This window comes from Neoarius graeffei, chromosome 9 (genome assembly GCF_027579695.1).
Source record: "Neoarius graeffei isolate fNeoGra1 chromosome 9, fNeoGra1.pri, whole genome shotgun sequence".
NCBI lineage: Eukaryota > Metazoa > Chordata > Actinopteri > Siluriformes > Ariidae > Neoarius > Neoarius graeffei.
In genome coordinates, this window is record NC_083577.1 from 36,566,984 (window position 1) to 36,582,781 (window position 15,798).

At 42.5% G+C, this 15,798-nt stretch overlaps 1 protein-coding gene across 3 annotated transcripts in view; it reads left to right on the plus strand.

The window, feature by feature from the left end:
- Positions 1-15,798, plus strand: part of LOC132891633 (uncharacterized) — a 152,015-nt gene that overhangs the window by 5,844 nt on the left and 130,373 nt on the right. The window contains exon 1 of one of the 3 annotated variants that reach the window (XM_060929400.1): positions 8,664-8,962. The exons of 1 other annotated variant lie outside the window; for it this stretch is intronic. The gene's annotated coding sequence lies outside the window, so the exon portion shown is untranslated. Of the gene's footprint in view, positions 1-8,663; positions 8,963-15,798 lie in introns of those variants that run through there. One more of the 3 variants, XM_060929402.1, reaches the window with a different exon arrangement.

Here is a 15,798-nt window from a genome sequence, read left to right on the forward strand (position 1 = left end):
AACGCGGTGTCTAAATTCGACGCATACCCAATGCCTCGTATTGATGATTTGCTCGATTGACTAGGCACGGCTCGCTTTTATTCGACACTGGATTTGACGAAGGGATATTGGCAGATCCCCTTGACTCCACTATCACGAGAAAAAACCTATGCGGCCGCCTATCTCGATGGCATAATCATATATAGTAATGACTGGCCGAGGCACCTTAAACACCTAAGGGTCGTCCTTAGGTCGCTGAGGTGAGCGGGGCTGACAGCCAACCCAAAGAAGTGCGCGATTGGGTGGGTGGAAGTACGGTATCTGGGCTTCCACTTGGGCAATGGGCAGGTGTGTCCCCAAATTAACAAGGCCGCAGCAATTGCGGCCTGCCCGAGGCCCAAGACCAAAAAGGGGGTGAGACAGTTCCTGGGGCTGGCTGGCTATTATCGTAGGTTTATACCTAATTATTCGGACATCACCAGCCCGCTGTCTGATCTCACTAAAAAGGGGGCACCAGATCCGGTCCAGTGGACGGAGCAGTGCCAGCGGGCTTTTTCTGAGGTAAAGGCTGCACTGTGTGGGGGGCCACTTCTACACTCCCCTGACTTTTCTCTCCCCTTTATATTGCAGACCAATGTGTCAGACAGAGGCCTGGGTGCGGTTTTGTCCCAGGAGGTGGAGGACTGCCCTGTCCTGTACATCAGCAGGAAGCTGTCGGTGCGTGAGGGGCGCTACAGCACCATAGAAAAAGAGTGTCTGGCCATCAAGTGGGCGGTCCTCGCCCTCCGGTACTACCTGCTGGGGCGCCCTTTCACCCTCTGTTCGGACCACGCGCCCCTCCAGTGGCTCCACCGCATGAAAGATGCCAATGCGCGGATCACCCGTTGGTATCTGGCACTCCAACCCTTTAATTTTAAGGTGGTCCAAAAGCCGGGGGCGCAGATGGTTGTGGCGGACTTCCTCTCCCGTCAAGGGGGGGGGGGAGTCGGCTGCAGGCCGGACGGCCGCCCGGCCTGAGTCGGGCGGTGGGGGTATGTGGCAGCGGGGGCGTGGTCAAGCGCCGGTCTGTGACAGGAGGGCGGAGTCAGGGAAGGTAAGTGGCAGAATCACTACACCTGAAAACAATTAACCTGTGTTTGTGTGTTTTCCCAGTGACCACGCCCGATTTAAAGAGGGAGAGCTGAGAGCAGAGGAGAGCTGATCCCTGAATGAGATGCTAGTGCATGTGTGTCTCTCTGTGTATTAAAAGTATACAAATTGTTAGACTGAAAAGTCTGGCAATAAAGCCGCTATTTACCCCGATCTCTGTCCTGCCGTCCTCTGTGCTCCACCCACACGTAGGGAACGTTACAGCATCACGTATCTCTCCGGTCCCCTGTGGAGACCACCTCTCCCCGACCCAACTCACGGAGGTCGCCCAGTTGCAGACCGAGTTTTCGGACATGTTCTCGCCCCTGCCCGGTCGCACCGACCTCATAGAGCACCACATTGAGATGCCCCCAGGGGTGGTAGTGCGTAGCCGCAGTTACAGGCTACCCGAACACACAAAAAAAGTGGTTCGGGAAGAACTCGAGGCCATGCTTGAAATGGGCATCGTCGAGGAGTCCCACAGTGACTGGAGCAGCCCGGTGGTCTTGGTACCCAACGCCGACGGGTTGGTCCGGTTCTGTGTGGACTATAGAAAAGTCAACGCGGTGTCTAAATTTGACGCGTACCCAATGCCTTGTATTGATGAGTTGCTCGATCGACTCAGCACTGCTCGCTTTTATTCGACACTGGATTTGACGAAGGGATATTGGCAGATCCCCTTGACTCCACTATCCCGAGAAAAAACGGCCTTTTCCACACCGTTTGGTTTACACCAATTCGTCACACTTCCGTTTGGGCTGTTTGGGGCGCCCGCTACGTTTCAGCGGCTGATGGACAGGGTCCTCCGCCCCAACGCCACCTATGCGGCCGCCTACCTTGACGACATCATCGTCTATAGTAATGACTGGCCGAGGCACCTCGAACATCTAAGGGCCGTCCTTAGGTTGCTGAGGCAAGCGGGTCTCACAGCCAACCCGAAGAAGTGTGCGATTGGGCGGGTGGAAGTACGGTATCTGGGCTTCCACTTGGGCAATGGGCAGGTGCGTCCCCAAATTAACAAGACCGCAGCAATTGCGGCCTGCCCGAGGCCCAAGACCAAAAAGGGGGTGAGACAGTTCCTGGGGCTGGCTGGCTATTATCGTAGGTTTATACCTAATTATTCAGATGTCACCAGCCCACTGACTGATCTCACTAAAAAGGGGGCACCAGATCCGGTCCAGTGGACGGAGCAATGCCAGCGGGCTTTTTTTGAGGTAAAGGCTGCACTGTGTGGGGGGCCACTTTTACACTCCCCTGACTTTTCTCTCCCCTTTGTGTTACAGACCAATGCGTCAGACAGAGAGCTGGGGGCGGTTTTGTCCCAGGAGGTGGAGGGGGAGGACCGCCCCATCCTGTACATCAGTAGGAAGCTGTCAGTGCGTGAGGGGCGCTACAGCACCATAGAAAAAGAGTGTCTGGCGATCAAGTGGGCGGTCCTCGCCCTCCGTTACTACCTGCTGGGGCGCCCTTTCACCCTCTGTTCGGACCACGCGCCCCTCCAGTGGCTCCACCGCATGAAAGATGCCAACGCGCGGATCACCCGTTGGTATCTGGCTCTCCAACCCTTCAATTTCAAGGTGATCCACAGGCCGGGGGTGCAGATGGTTGTAGTGGACTTCCTCTCCCGTCAAGGGGGGGGAGTCGGCTGCAGGCCAGATGGCCGCCCGGCCTGAGTCGGGCGGTGGGGGTATGTGGCAGCTGGGGCGTGGTCAAGTGCCGGTCTGTGACAGGAGGGCGGAGTCAGGGAAGGTAAGTGGCAGAATCACTACACCTGACGTCAATTAACCTGTTTGTGTGTGTCTTCCCAGTGACCGCGCCCTACTTAAGGAGGGAGAGCGAGAGCAGAGGAGCTCATCCCCGAACTAGACGCCGGTTGTGTGTGTGTGTGTGTCTGTTTGGTGTCGAATTGTTCACTGAAAAGTGTGGCAATAAAGCCCTATTTTGAACCTGATCTCTGTCCTGCCGTCCTCTGTGCTCCACCCACCCGTACTGAACTGTTAGTTATTGAATTATATATTACTGTACCTTTTATATCGAATAACAAGTATTGTCTCCTTTTTCTTTTTGTTACCAAATAGTCGTTAATTTGTCAAGTATGTTTTATCTTTTTCATACATATTTAAGTATTATATTAATTCATATAAATTTTTTTTTTCTTTGTAAACATGAGTCTGCTTTGATTAGCAGTGTGCTATTTGCAGACTCATGTAGTTTATTATCTGTTTATATGTAATTGAAATAAAAGATTGATTGATTGAAGTGTGTATGCTCTCTACATAAACACTGTCTAGTGCAGACATTCCAAGTCTCCCGGAAGTTCCAGGAGTCTCCCGCATATTGATAGTGGCTCCCTGATGCCCGCAAATTGGATAATATCTCCCGGAATCTAGAGCAAGAGCGTGCACGCAAAACATTAATGTCTGCATCACACATATGACGGAGTGCGTGTGTGCCTGTTCATGTAGCACATGCTAGACAAGGAGCATCCTGATTGGTTTACAGGCATCCAAACTCATTTCAGGGAGGTGTCGTTACCCCCCCCCACTGATGGGGAAAAAAGTCATGCGTCACGACACCTCCCTGAAATGAGTTTGGATGTCTGTAAACCAATCAGGATGCTCCTTGTCTAGCATGCGCTACATGAACAGGCACACACGCAGACTCTCTCACTCTCCCTCACGCACTCCGTCATATGCGCGATGCAGACATTAATGTTTCGCGTGCACGCTCTTGCTCGTGCACACACCATTGCACGCGCCGTTGGAGGAAACGCCATGCATTTTGATAGTCCTATAGCCAACGCACTAACATTCTCGTCTCGTCAACGAAAACAACAGATACGTCTCGTCATATTTTCGTGATCAAAGAGTTATGTTTAGCTCGTCACTGTCTCCTTTTAGTCATGAAAAAAGGTGCGTTAACGAAATGATTTCGTCATCGTTAATGAAAACAACACTGCGCTCCTATCATGTGACCCTTTTCCAGAAGAAAACAAATGGCATCAGCTGTTTAGACTGGCACAGGCATGCCCAGTGTATCACACAGAGATGTGATATGCTTTTTTATGCGACTATGGACAGAGATTATTTCTAATATGGAGAAACATGTCTGTGAAGATTCTCAATCATCCAGGTCATACTAAACTGTGGGTGGTAGAAATGGGCAACTGGACTTGCTTGAAGATTCTTGAAAACGTTTCACCTCTCGTCCAAAAGGCTTCCTGAGGAAGCCTTTTGGACGAGAGGTGAAACATTTTCAAGAATCTTCAAGCAAGTCCAGTTGCCCATTTCTACCACCCACAGTTTCTAATACGGAGCTAAGATGCTCATCTGGACGGAGATCGGTTTCATTTAAAAAAGGTATTAGTGTGGGCGCAAGCCACTGATAGAGATACACCTTCGTCCTGCAGGATGTTCTTTATCTGGTAAACTGTTGAAGTGCTTTCTTTCCCCCTTTGGTCAGAGAAAGAATTCTTCCGTCATCCACCACAGATGTTTTCCGTGCTCTTCTGGGCCTTCTGCAGTTCCTCAGCTCACTAGTGCATTCTTTCTAAGTAGTTAAAGGGGTACCAAATATAATATATACAGTTGCTGATGTGACAAAGTAACGTATTCTTAAGTATTCTATCAAATTTATATATTAGAAAACAACGAAATATCTTGGTAATTGTAAATATAATAGTCGGTACGCTAAACGGCACAAGAGTGGCCATTTTTAAAAGACCGTGACGTCAGCCCTACCCACTGCACTAGGAAAGAAGTGTGTAATCATGGCGTCGGGCGCATCAAGTGAAAGCGACAGCTCTGTCGAATCATACGAAGAGATCCCGCAAGACACACTGCAAGCAGGCTATGGCTTAGAAGGGTACCAGTTTGAACCTAGGAGAGGTACTCTCGACTCCGGTGATGACGAAAGAAGAGAAGAAAGCTCGAACTCGCTTGGTGTTTTTCAGTGGAAACAAGTGAAAAGACACGTCTGGAGGATCATTATGCTTTCCATCGGTCCTGTTATTACACCCGAAAGCAACACACTGTGGCATTGTGTAGCCGATCACTTACAATTCATCCTACTTTCCGATTCACACGTGCTAGTCCCAACCTCAATGAGCCAACACAACTGGGCACATACATACGTCATGAGTGTTACGCAGAGAAAATGAACGTGCATTCTGATTGGATAAAATTAATATCATGGCGGGCTGTTCAAACTGCGGAAATAGTTTGCTCAAGCTACTTTCAAAACACTATAACTTTCCAGTCTTAGAACAAAAAACTTTTGTAAGTCTTGAATAAGGTTCGTTAATGTGTGTTTTATGGTTATATTTACTCTATATATTGCCCTCTGTTCCCCTTTAAAGAATGCAATGTCTTAGAAAAAAATCAGGCCATTCTGTGGCTGGGAAGTGATTTAATTTGAGGGGATTAAAGCAAATGTGCATGAAATCGCTCACTTCACGCAGTCAAGCAGACAGAGGAAGTCCGTGTGTGTGCGCGCATGCGCAGGTTTCCCTTTGAGCATGCACTGACAGTTCCATCATTCTGTCGCTAAACGAACAGCTGATCACACCGAGGTGCTCGCTGAGCGCTGATATTTATTAGTTCGATATTTCCTGCGTTTCCTTTCCTTCGTATATAACTGTAATGGAAATTTCTAATAAACACTTCAGAACACTTAGCAGTCGTCTTTTCAGTTATTTATTATAGTAGATCATATAAAACAGATATATAAAATAGAAAAGAGAAGAATAGAAGAAGACACCACTTCTGATGATGCCGAGAGTACGCGCACTCTGAGTTGTGTTTTAGTGGCTGTTATTTATTATACTCTAAAGGCATTCGCTTACTGCTTGCATCTTCACCTGATTGGCTCAAGATTTTCTATGAAGCTTTGTTAAAGCGTGCACCTGGCGTGCTCTGGTATGTGCAGGCGGATGCGTAGTTATGGAGAACTCAGGCACCCTGCTTATCACCAAGGCCACAGAAAAGCGATTACAGCATGTGGAAAAACATCTCTTCTCAGTAACTAAGCTACTTTAGCTCAACATACAGAAACACTGAGAATAATAATGTTCGTCCATTAAATTTCCCTCACAATAACATAACGCCTTTTCTTCTCGCTTTCTTTCCGTTACTGTAGTCGGTCTTTCACGTTTCATTCGCACACTCACGTCCTCCATTTTTCTCTCCTGTTTCAAATTTGTATCCCACAATGCCTTGCACAAACAGGGAAAGCCCACCACGTGATGTGATGCGTGACGTAGTATCTTGTATTGGGTCATGGTGAAGCAGGAAAAAAATAGCGGCAAATTTAGGGCCACGTGGAGATAAATTCATTAATTGTTCTATTTTACAAAAACTAATAAAATTGGAAGTCTGTGATTCGAATTCAGTAGCTTTCGGTCCACTAAACAAAAATAATTGGGTGTCGGGAAAATTATTTTTATGACCTACACTTTGAGCTTATATTCATTATTTAACTCTAACTCCAATAGGCTCCATGTCATGCGTATATGTTACAGGTCAGAATTGTAGGTCAGGTGGAATTTTTCAACCTAGGTGAGAACTTTTTAACCCGGTTCATAATTTGCTCCTTGTATCTGGGAGACTTGATCTATCTCGGGTTAGGTTCAGGGTTCGGCTTTGGGAAGAGTTTGTATTTTAAACTACTTGATGATGTAATAAGACTATACTCATTCATAAATTCAAAATATTTAACACTCCTATTGCAATCATTGTTGGTCTCGTGGTTAAGGTGTTGGGTTAAGAACCAGAAGGTTCTGAGTCCAAATCCCGGTTAAGTATGAACAAGTAAGTAAGTATCCCCAGCTGGCAACTATATCTATGCTCTAAGTGCTTAATACGCCCTCACGAAATTTGTCAAAGTACAAGTCTGGTGATCAAGGGTCGTAACTCTGGTAAAATGCGACTGAATTGAATGAAACTGCAATACGCGTGTTATGAATAGTAAGCCCTACAAGGCAGCAGGGGGACTGATTGAGTGCCAGGGCATGTCCACACACCGGTGGGCCTGCACATTGCACCTCTGGGGCTCAGCCTGCTCCAAGATCCCTCCTCGTTCAGCGTTACCCATGGCGTGCCAACTAGGAGGCACTGTGAGAGTCTTGGTGTCGTAGCTGTAAAACCATCAGGAGAGGGCTTACGCAATTGGCCTCTCTTTTCGCTCCTGGAGCTAGATGGTGGCTGCAGCTGGAAGCAGAATGACAAGCACACACACACACACACACACACAACTACAACACTACAGCACACACACACCCGGTGCATAATCACCACACCACAACACAAATATGTACAGTGAAATAAAAATGGGACATTTGATTTTAATCCTGTTGTGATTCTTTATAACTCTGTGTTTTCGGTTAAGTAAAGAAGCTGTGTGGATGGCATTAAACTTGCGGTACATGTGGTGTTTTTTTTTTTTAAATATTTGCACAGAATCAGCTATAATTGTGAGGACCAGCCCAGCTGTTCAACAGTAGCGGTCGAGCAGGCCACTTAAATTATCAACTTTATTTATACCTACCATTCAAATAACATTAAGCATTAAGGCCTTGGCAAGGTGACCGTCTACTTAAAATGGGGCAGGATACACCGTGAAAAAATTGGCAGCAGTAATGCTTTTTGACTGACGCTAGCCACAGGCTGACCCAAAGGTTTGGTAGGGTCTAGCTAAAGTTACAGATCTGGCGCTAGAATTTGTTAGCTTATAAGTCGTGTAACTTAATTTCTTTACAAGGCTCTTAACACACTACGGTAACTTCAGTTAACACGATAAACGTCTGATTAATTCTGGTTTTTGACAACAATAAGCAAAAAAAGAATTTAATATCAAGTGTCGAAGGCGCTCAGCTCAGACTGGTTTGGACCAGACTTCTTGCTGCAAAATGTTCCCACAATGCACTTGGGGTGCATATACAGTACCTCATAGTGTTGGGTGTTGAATGGAAAAGAGTAAAGATAACAAGGTTTGTTTTGTTGAGATTGTGAACGTAAGAAGATTGACTTGCATTACTTAATTATTCTTGTTGAGAAAAAAAATAATTTTGTTTCTAACAAACACAAATTGATTCAAAACTAGATATATATTTGTGTAGACATACAAACTTGAATTTTTGTTAATATCACACATTCAAATTATGTTAAATTTACTTCTCAGATTAATTTTTTTCAGTGTGTCCCAACTGTTTTGAAACATGTTGATGATATCAAATTCAAAATGAGCATATATTTTTCAAAAAACAATAACATTTCTCAGTTCCAAGATTGATATGTTGTCTTTGTACCATTTTCAATGAAAATTGGGGTTTCCATGATTCGAAAATTATTGCATTCTGTGTTTATTTACAGTTTGCATAATGTCCCAACTTTTTGAGGATTGAGGTTGTAATTTGTAATATTAGTTACAATGAAAGGACTGGAAACTGATGTCCTCGTTGTTCTCTCCTTTTTTCTTTTTTTTCCTGTTTCCTGGTACGTGTCTAATGAACACATGCTGCTGAGAAAGTTTTAACATGAAAAGCTTTCATTTTCCTCTTCCGACATTTTACTCTGCATTTGCACCAAATGCAGTGAGTGTTTCAAAATAATCCTGTGAGTCAGTGAGATCATTGGAGGTACGTCTTAGGTGGCACATCAATAGCTTCTGCTTATCAGATAACGGAGACCTAACCTTCAGTTGTGTAAACTTATTCTGCTAGATTGGTGAATTGAGAGAAACAGAGAAGTAGATAATACAATCTGGGGGATTTTTTTTCCCTACCAAAAACAAATAATTTGGGTGGAATTTGGATCACTGAATATCCCCGATCGTAACCCCCATTTCTTGGATTTGCTTGGTAAGTAGTCTTTGCATTATTTACATTATTATCTTAGATTATAAAATATCAGCATGTCAACAATCTGTGTAAACTTTCAATCACTTGAAAGTAACTGCAGTACATGTTCTGCATCTGTTCATATTCAGTCACAGTTTTGTAAAAGAAGAAAAAATCTTTTGGACAAGTGGTTTTTGTTTGTTTGTTTTAAACTTAAAATACATCAGTCTAAGTTAACCTGGTACAGTACATGTACGCTTTCCCTTGGACTAACCTAAACATTTTAAATGACACTTCCTTTTTTCTCCCCCCTTTTTTTAAGTACAAAATTAGCAGAGTCTCGTGTCTTTCTGTTAAAATACAATTGAGAAAATTAATTGTGCCATAGTTGTGCGATTAAAGTTGATTAAAGGCGAGCTTTTGATCTATTTAAACCAGCTTTGATGTTCAGTGGGGTGGCATGGTGGTGTAGTGGTTAGCACTGTTGCCTCACAGCAAGAAGGTTCTGGGTTCGAGCCCCGTGGCCGGCGAGGGCCTTTCTGTGTGGAGTTTGCATGTCCTCCCCGTGTCTGTGTGGGTTTCCTCCGGGTGCTCCGGTTTCCTCCACAGTCCAAAGACATGCAGGTTAGGCTAATTGGTGGCTCTAAATTGACCGTAGGTGTGAATGTGAGTGGTTGTTTGTCTCTATGTGTCAGCCCTGCGATGACCTGGCGACTTGTCCAGGGTGTACCCGCCTCTCGCCCATAGTCAGCTAGGATAGGCTCCAGCTTGCCCGTGACCCTGTAGAACAGGATAAGTGGCTAGAGATAATGGATGGATGGATGATGTTCAGTGTCAGTCTCAATGTCCTGCCTGAAAGCAGTCTTTGGAAAAACATTCAGACTGTGTCCCTTATCAAAAAGAAGTATACTTCAAGTTCATTTTATTAAGTCTACTTAAGTAAAGTTAAAGTACATTTCCTTAAGTATACTTTTGTGTACCAAGTATACTGATATCAATGTACTTACAGTATACTTGTAAGTAAACTAATCGAATACTTCTTGGAACTAAATTGGCCCACTTTTAGTTTATAAAAAGTATACTTTAAGTCTAAGAGAAGTAAACTTTGAATATACAACTAGTATTTTTTATTTTGTACTGCAAGTATACCACAAGTAAACTGATATACTATTAGTTTACTAGATCTATACTTGTAGTCCACTCTTTAGTTTACAAAAGCATACTTCATAGTATACTGGAAATATACTATGAGTTTACTTGTTTTATACTTCTAGTCCACATTTTGGTTTACTAAAGTATACTTTGTAGTATACTGGATATATATTACTGGTTTACTCGTTACACACTTCTAGTCCACTTTTTTAGTTTACTAAAGTATACTTTGTAGTATACTGGAAATATACTACTGGTTTACTCATTACACACTTCGAGTCCACTTTTTAGTTTATAAAAGTATACTTTATAGCATATTGGAAATATACTATTAGTTACTGGTTATATACATCTAGTCCACTTTTTACTTTTGAAGTATACTGCAATTACCCTTCTAGGTATACTATTAGTTTTCTAGCCCTAACCCTTACCTCATGCACACTACCAGTAGACAACTTAAGTGTTTTGTACCTTAAGTTACAATGAAGTTATGAAGGTAAGAATTCACAAAATAACAACAGATACTCAGGATTAAGAACATATTCATTTTCTTCAAAAATCAGAATTTAAAGCAACCTTGCCAAAGTATAAAAACATGGCATTGACAACTGAAATTGACATCCAAGCTCTAAAGAAAAATAAATAAATTAAAAAAATTAATTATCCCACTCAGGAGAAATTAAAAACAAACAAACAAACAAAAACCTTATATGGAACTACAGACATACATAAGAGTCAATGCTGGAGCACAAGTACAGGGCAAGTACACTTAAACATAAGGCACGGATATTTTAATACTTTATTACGCTTTTTTTAAGTATATTTTGATCAAAAGTTTAAGTATAAGCTTAATATACTTAGACTTTTCTATATACTTTTCAGTATAAGCCAAGTATACTTATGTATAACTTTATTAAGTATATCTCTGATAAGTAAATTAAAAGTAAACTGAAAGCATACTCTCTTATTTTTAGTTTAAAAGAAGTATACTAGAAGCAGACTTGAATAAACTTCTTTTTTGTAAGGGAACACTTACAAAACCTAATGCTGTTACCAAAGATAGAAACGTGAATTTACAAAATGAACGCATGCTGTGCCATAATGGTGGTTTAATGTTAAGCTAGCTAGTCAGTGAAACTCCACCTGACATGCTACCAAACTCTTTTCAAACTCAAAATCGTATTGGATAGCTAATGCTACGAGAAAAGAAAGATTTCTACATTCTGTTTATTTGGCAAGATTATGCTAAAACATATTTCTGAAAGGACTTCAGATAAGTTAGCGTAACTCCATTTTTACATGCTAACTAACAGCATCCAAGTTAACTAGTTCTGTGTAAACGTTAGCCATGGACAAGGCGATGGCAGCTTGGTGGGCAAATCCATAGAAAGTCATTTGACTAACCAGACTGCATAGCTATTGCAATGTTATCGCTAGCTCTAAAAGCACAGACAACTTCGTTGCAAAGCTTTCTCTTGGAATAAAACGTTTACAGACTTCAATATGCTTCTGCAGGTTGAATGGTGAGTTTTTGTAGGCTGAGATGTGGTTCGTTTTTGGCAAACGTTTAAAATGAAACGACTCTTTTATTCCTTTCAGTAAACTGAAACTTGGGTTCTAGGTATGGCCATGGGTGTGTTCTTTCCCCAGAAGAACCGCCTCCTTCCATTCTGCCATCAACTGATCATTAAATAATGCTGCGGAGAAATCACTGAACTTGATTTTATCCAGTCTATGGATGTGACGTGACCCTAGTGATTACTGACAGGCTGTCTCAATGTCACCTGTGAAAAAAACCAATCACATTTTAGAAAAAAAGAAAAAAAACATCCCCTTTCAAAGCTGCTTCATAGTAACGAGTAACAAGGATCTTGATAGAAATGTAGTGGAGTGAAAAGTACGATGTTTGTTTGTCTTTCAAATGTAGTGAAGTTAGTCATAAGTTTCCAAAAACTGTCCACCTCTGTTTATAACTCTGTCAATTTTCATGGTTGGAAAAAAAAAATACATTTTTAAATTTTGTTCATGGCAGCAGGGTGCAACTTTTCCTAACTAAGCATCATACTCTATCTCTTATTGTTCTGGATCTATAGGGTACAGTGACCAGACGTCCTGGTTTGTAACAGCTACAGTAGCACAAATTTACTATGACTTTAGTCACAGTCTCTATCAAGTGTTTTTTGCACTTGTATAATAATCAGTGAATTTGTAAACCCAGAATTTTTTTTTCACCCTGATCAAATCACACAGTTTTGTTCAACAATAACTTGAACTTGCAGCATTCAATGAAGGTGAACATTCAGAACAAGAACTTTGCAAAATGGTTTCAGGGGAAGTTCCTTTACAACAATTGTATTTTGTGCTATTGACACCTCATAATTCAGTCACTTTGACCCATATCCCGAGCCAAGTTATACATACACAGTGAAAATATAATACCAACATTCCACACATGGATAGAACTAACAACAAAACTTATAGTGAGCTATGTAGCAAATGAATGCTTGGGCAGTTTAAGCTTCATACTGTCTGTGTGGAAACGTGCTTGAAGATCTGTTGCTCCACATCTGTGTCTGGGGGTTTCATTTTTTTTATAAAATGAGAGATTAAAGCATATACGCAGAGCCATAACCTCACTTTTGTTTATAAATGCCTTGAGACCTCAAGAATGGCACAGGAATAGTTTTAAGCGTTAACAATAAATCTCATATGGTAATTTTCACGATTAAAGTGATTCATATAGGTAGCGGTCTGAATGAATGACCTTGACGTCCGTAACGTCACAGCAGGAAGTCTATCGGTCTCATCGCCATTTCTGCTATACTAAAATACAGAGCTAACTGCAACTTCGATCCTTTATTCTGAGCTAATTTATTGCCATGCCACGTAGATGTGTTGCTGCACCCAGCAGCAACACGACAGAAGGTGGATTTACGTTGCATTCATGGTCCAAGAATGTTCAAACTGCAAAGATTTGGACGTGTTTTGTGAGAAGTTCACGGGCACATTGGGCGCCTATGAAGTGGTCTCTCCTCTGCTCTGCACATTTTACTGAAGACTCGTACAAAACCTCTGATCTGTTGAGGATCTGATCCGTTTTTCCTTTAGAATTCGCTGGTATAATTCAGAATTCATTGTTCCATCAATGATGGCAAGCCGTCCTGGCCCAGATGCAGCAAAACAGGCCCAAACCATGATACTACCACCACCATGTTTCACAGATGGGATAAGGTTCTTATGCTGGAATGCAGTGTTTTCCTTTCTCCAAACATAACGCTTTTCATTTAAACCAAAAAGTTCTATTTTGGGCGGCACGGTGGTGTAGTGGTTAGCGCTGTTGCCTCACAGCAAGAAGGTCCAGGTTTGAGCCCCGGGGCCGGCGAGGGCCTTTCTGTGTGGAGTTTGCATGTTCTCCCCGTGTCTGTGTGGGTTTCCTCCGGGTGCTCCGGTTTCCCCCACAGTCCAAAGACATGCAGTTTAGGTTAACTGGTGGCTCTAAATTGACCGTAGGTGTGAATGTGAGTGTGAATGGTTGTCTGTGTCTATGTGTCAGCCCTGTGATGACCTGGTGACTTGTCCAGAGTGTACCGCGCCTTTTGCCTGTAGTCAGCTGGGATAGGCTCCAGCTTGCTTACGACCCTCTAGAACAGGATAAAGCGGCTAGAGATAATGAGATGAGAAGTTCTATTTTGGTCTCATCCATCCACAAAACATTTTTCCAATAGCCTTCTGGCTTGTCCATGTGATCTTTAGCAAACTGCAGATGAGTAGCAATGCTCTTTTTGAAGAGCAGTGGCTTTTTCCTTGCAACCCTGCCATGCACACCATTGTTGTTCAATGTTCTCCTGATGATGGACTCATGAACATTAGCCAATGTGAGAGAGGCCTTTAGTTGCTTAGAAGTTACCCTGGGGTCCTTTGTGACCTCACCAACTATTACACGCCTTGCTCTTGGAGTGATCTTTGTTGGTCGATCACTCCTAGGGAGGGTAGAAATGGTCTTGTCTTTCCTCCATTTGTACACAGTCTGTCTCACTGTAGGTTGGTGGAGTCCAAATTCTTTAGAGATGGTTTTCTAACCTTTTCCAGCCTGATGAGCATCAACAATGCTTTGCCTGAGGTCCTCAGAAATCTCCTTTGTTCATGCCATGATACACTTCCACAAACATGTGTTGTGAAGAGCAGACTTTGATAGATCCCTGTTCTTTAAATAAAACAGGGTGCCCACTCACACCTGATTGTCATCCCACTGATTGAAAACATCTGACTCTAATTTCACCTTCAAATTAACTGCCAATCCTAGAGGTTCACATACTTTTTGCCACTCACAGATATGTAATATTGGATCATTTTCCTCAATAAATAAATGGCCAAGTATATTTTTTGTCTCATTTGTTTAACTGGGTTCTCTTTATCTACTTTTAGGACTTGTGTGAAAATCTGATGATGTTTTAGGTCATATTTAGGCAGAAATATAGAAAATTCTAAAGGGTTCACAAACTTTCAAGCACCACTGTATGTCTGAGGTGATTTCTGTGACACCTGCCATCAATGAACTATCTGATGTTAACATGTTGGGCTACATCGTACCTATAGGGAACGAAAAAAAAAAAGGGCACACAAACACATTGTAACACTACCAATGTAAGAATGGGTAACTGCAAGTTTTCTGAGAGCTGGCAAGTTTTGCCATTGTTGTGGAACTGCCCCCAGGCGTGAATGATGGTGTGTGTGTTATTTTTATATGTGGAAATATAACTTGTGTTTGTGTGTGTGTGTGTGTGTGTGTGTTAGTACAGACATGTGCAAGAACATAGTTGCCCTCATTTTTTTCTGTGTCACACAAAACCTCTAAGTCTAAACCTCTAAATGACTTCTTACCATGTTTTTTCTTTATATTTGATCATGTGTGTGGAATTGAGAGAAACAGAGAAGTAGATAATACAATCTGGGGGACTGTTCTCTGGAACTCAACCAGTCTTTGCAGCAACGTGCAAATGACTTGTTTTGTGGTTCCATCAGAAAGAGTGTGTGTGTGTGTGTGTGTGTGTGTGTGTGTGTGTGTGTGTGTGTGTGTGTGTGTGTGTGTGTGTGTGTGTTAGTACAGACAAGTGCAAGAACATACTTGCCCTCATTTTTTTCTGTGTCACACAAAACCTCTAAGTCTAAACCTCTAAAAAAGACTTCCTACCATGTTTTATCTTTATATTTGATCATGTGTGTGGAATTGAGAGAAACAGAGAAGTAGATAATACAATCTGGGGGACTGTTCTCTGGAACTCAACCAGTCTTTGCAGCAACGTGCAAATGACTTGTTTTGTGGTTCCATCAGAAAGAGTGTGTGTGTGTGTGTGTCTGCAAAAGTAGGTACCGTAAAATACCAAATAATAGCCGAGTTCCAATTAACCGCCGAGTTCCCTTTAACGGCCGGGTGTACGCGTGTGTTGTGACAAATAAAGGCCGGTTCCGAATACTCGCCGGGGTCTAAAAAAAAAAAGCGTCCGAACGTTCTATCTAGAATCTTGAGGCCCAGCACTTTTCTGGTTTTCTGGTGTTTAAACGATTTTGCATTGCATAGTTTTCTACCGAAACAATATGAATGAATGAATGAATGAATGAAATTATTTCTATAATACTGTTTACAACATTTTGTTACGTGATAATAAACATGCCATTTCAATGTTATAATCTTGGTCTACCGTAAT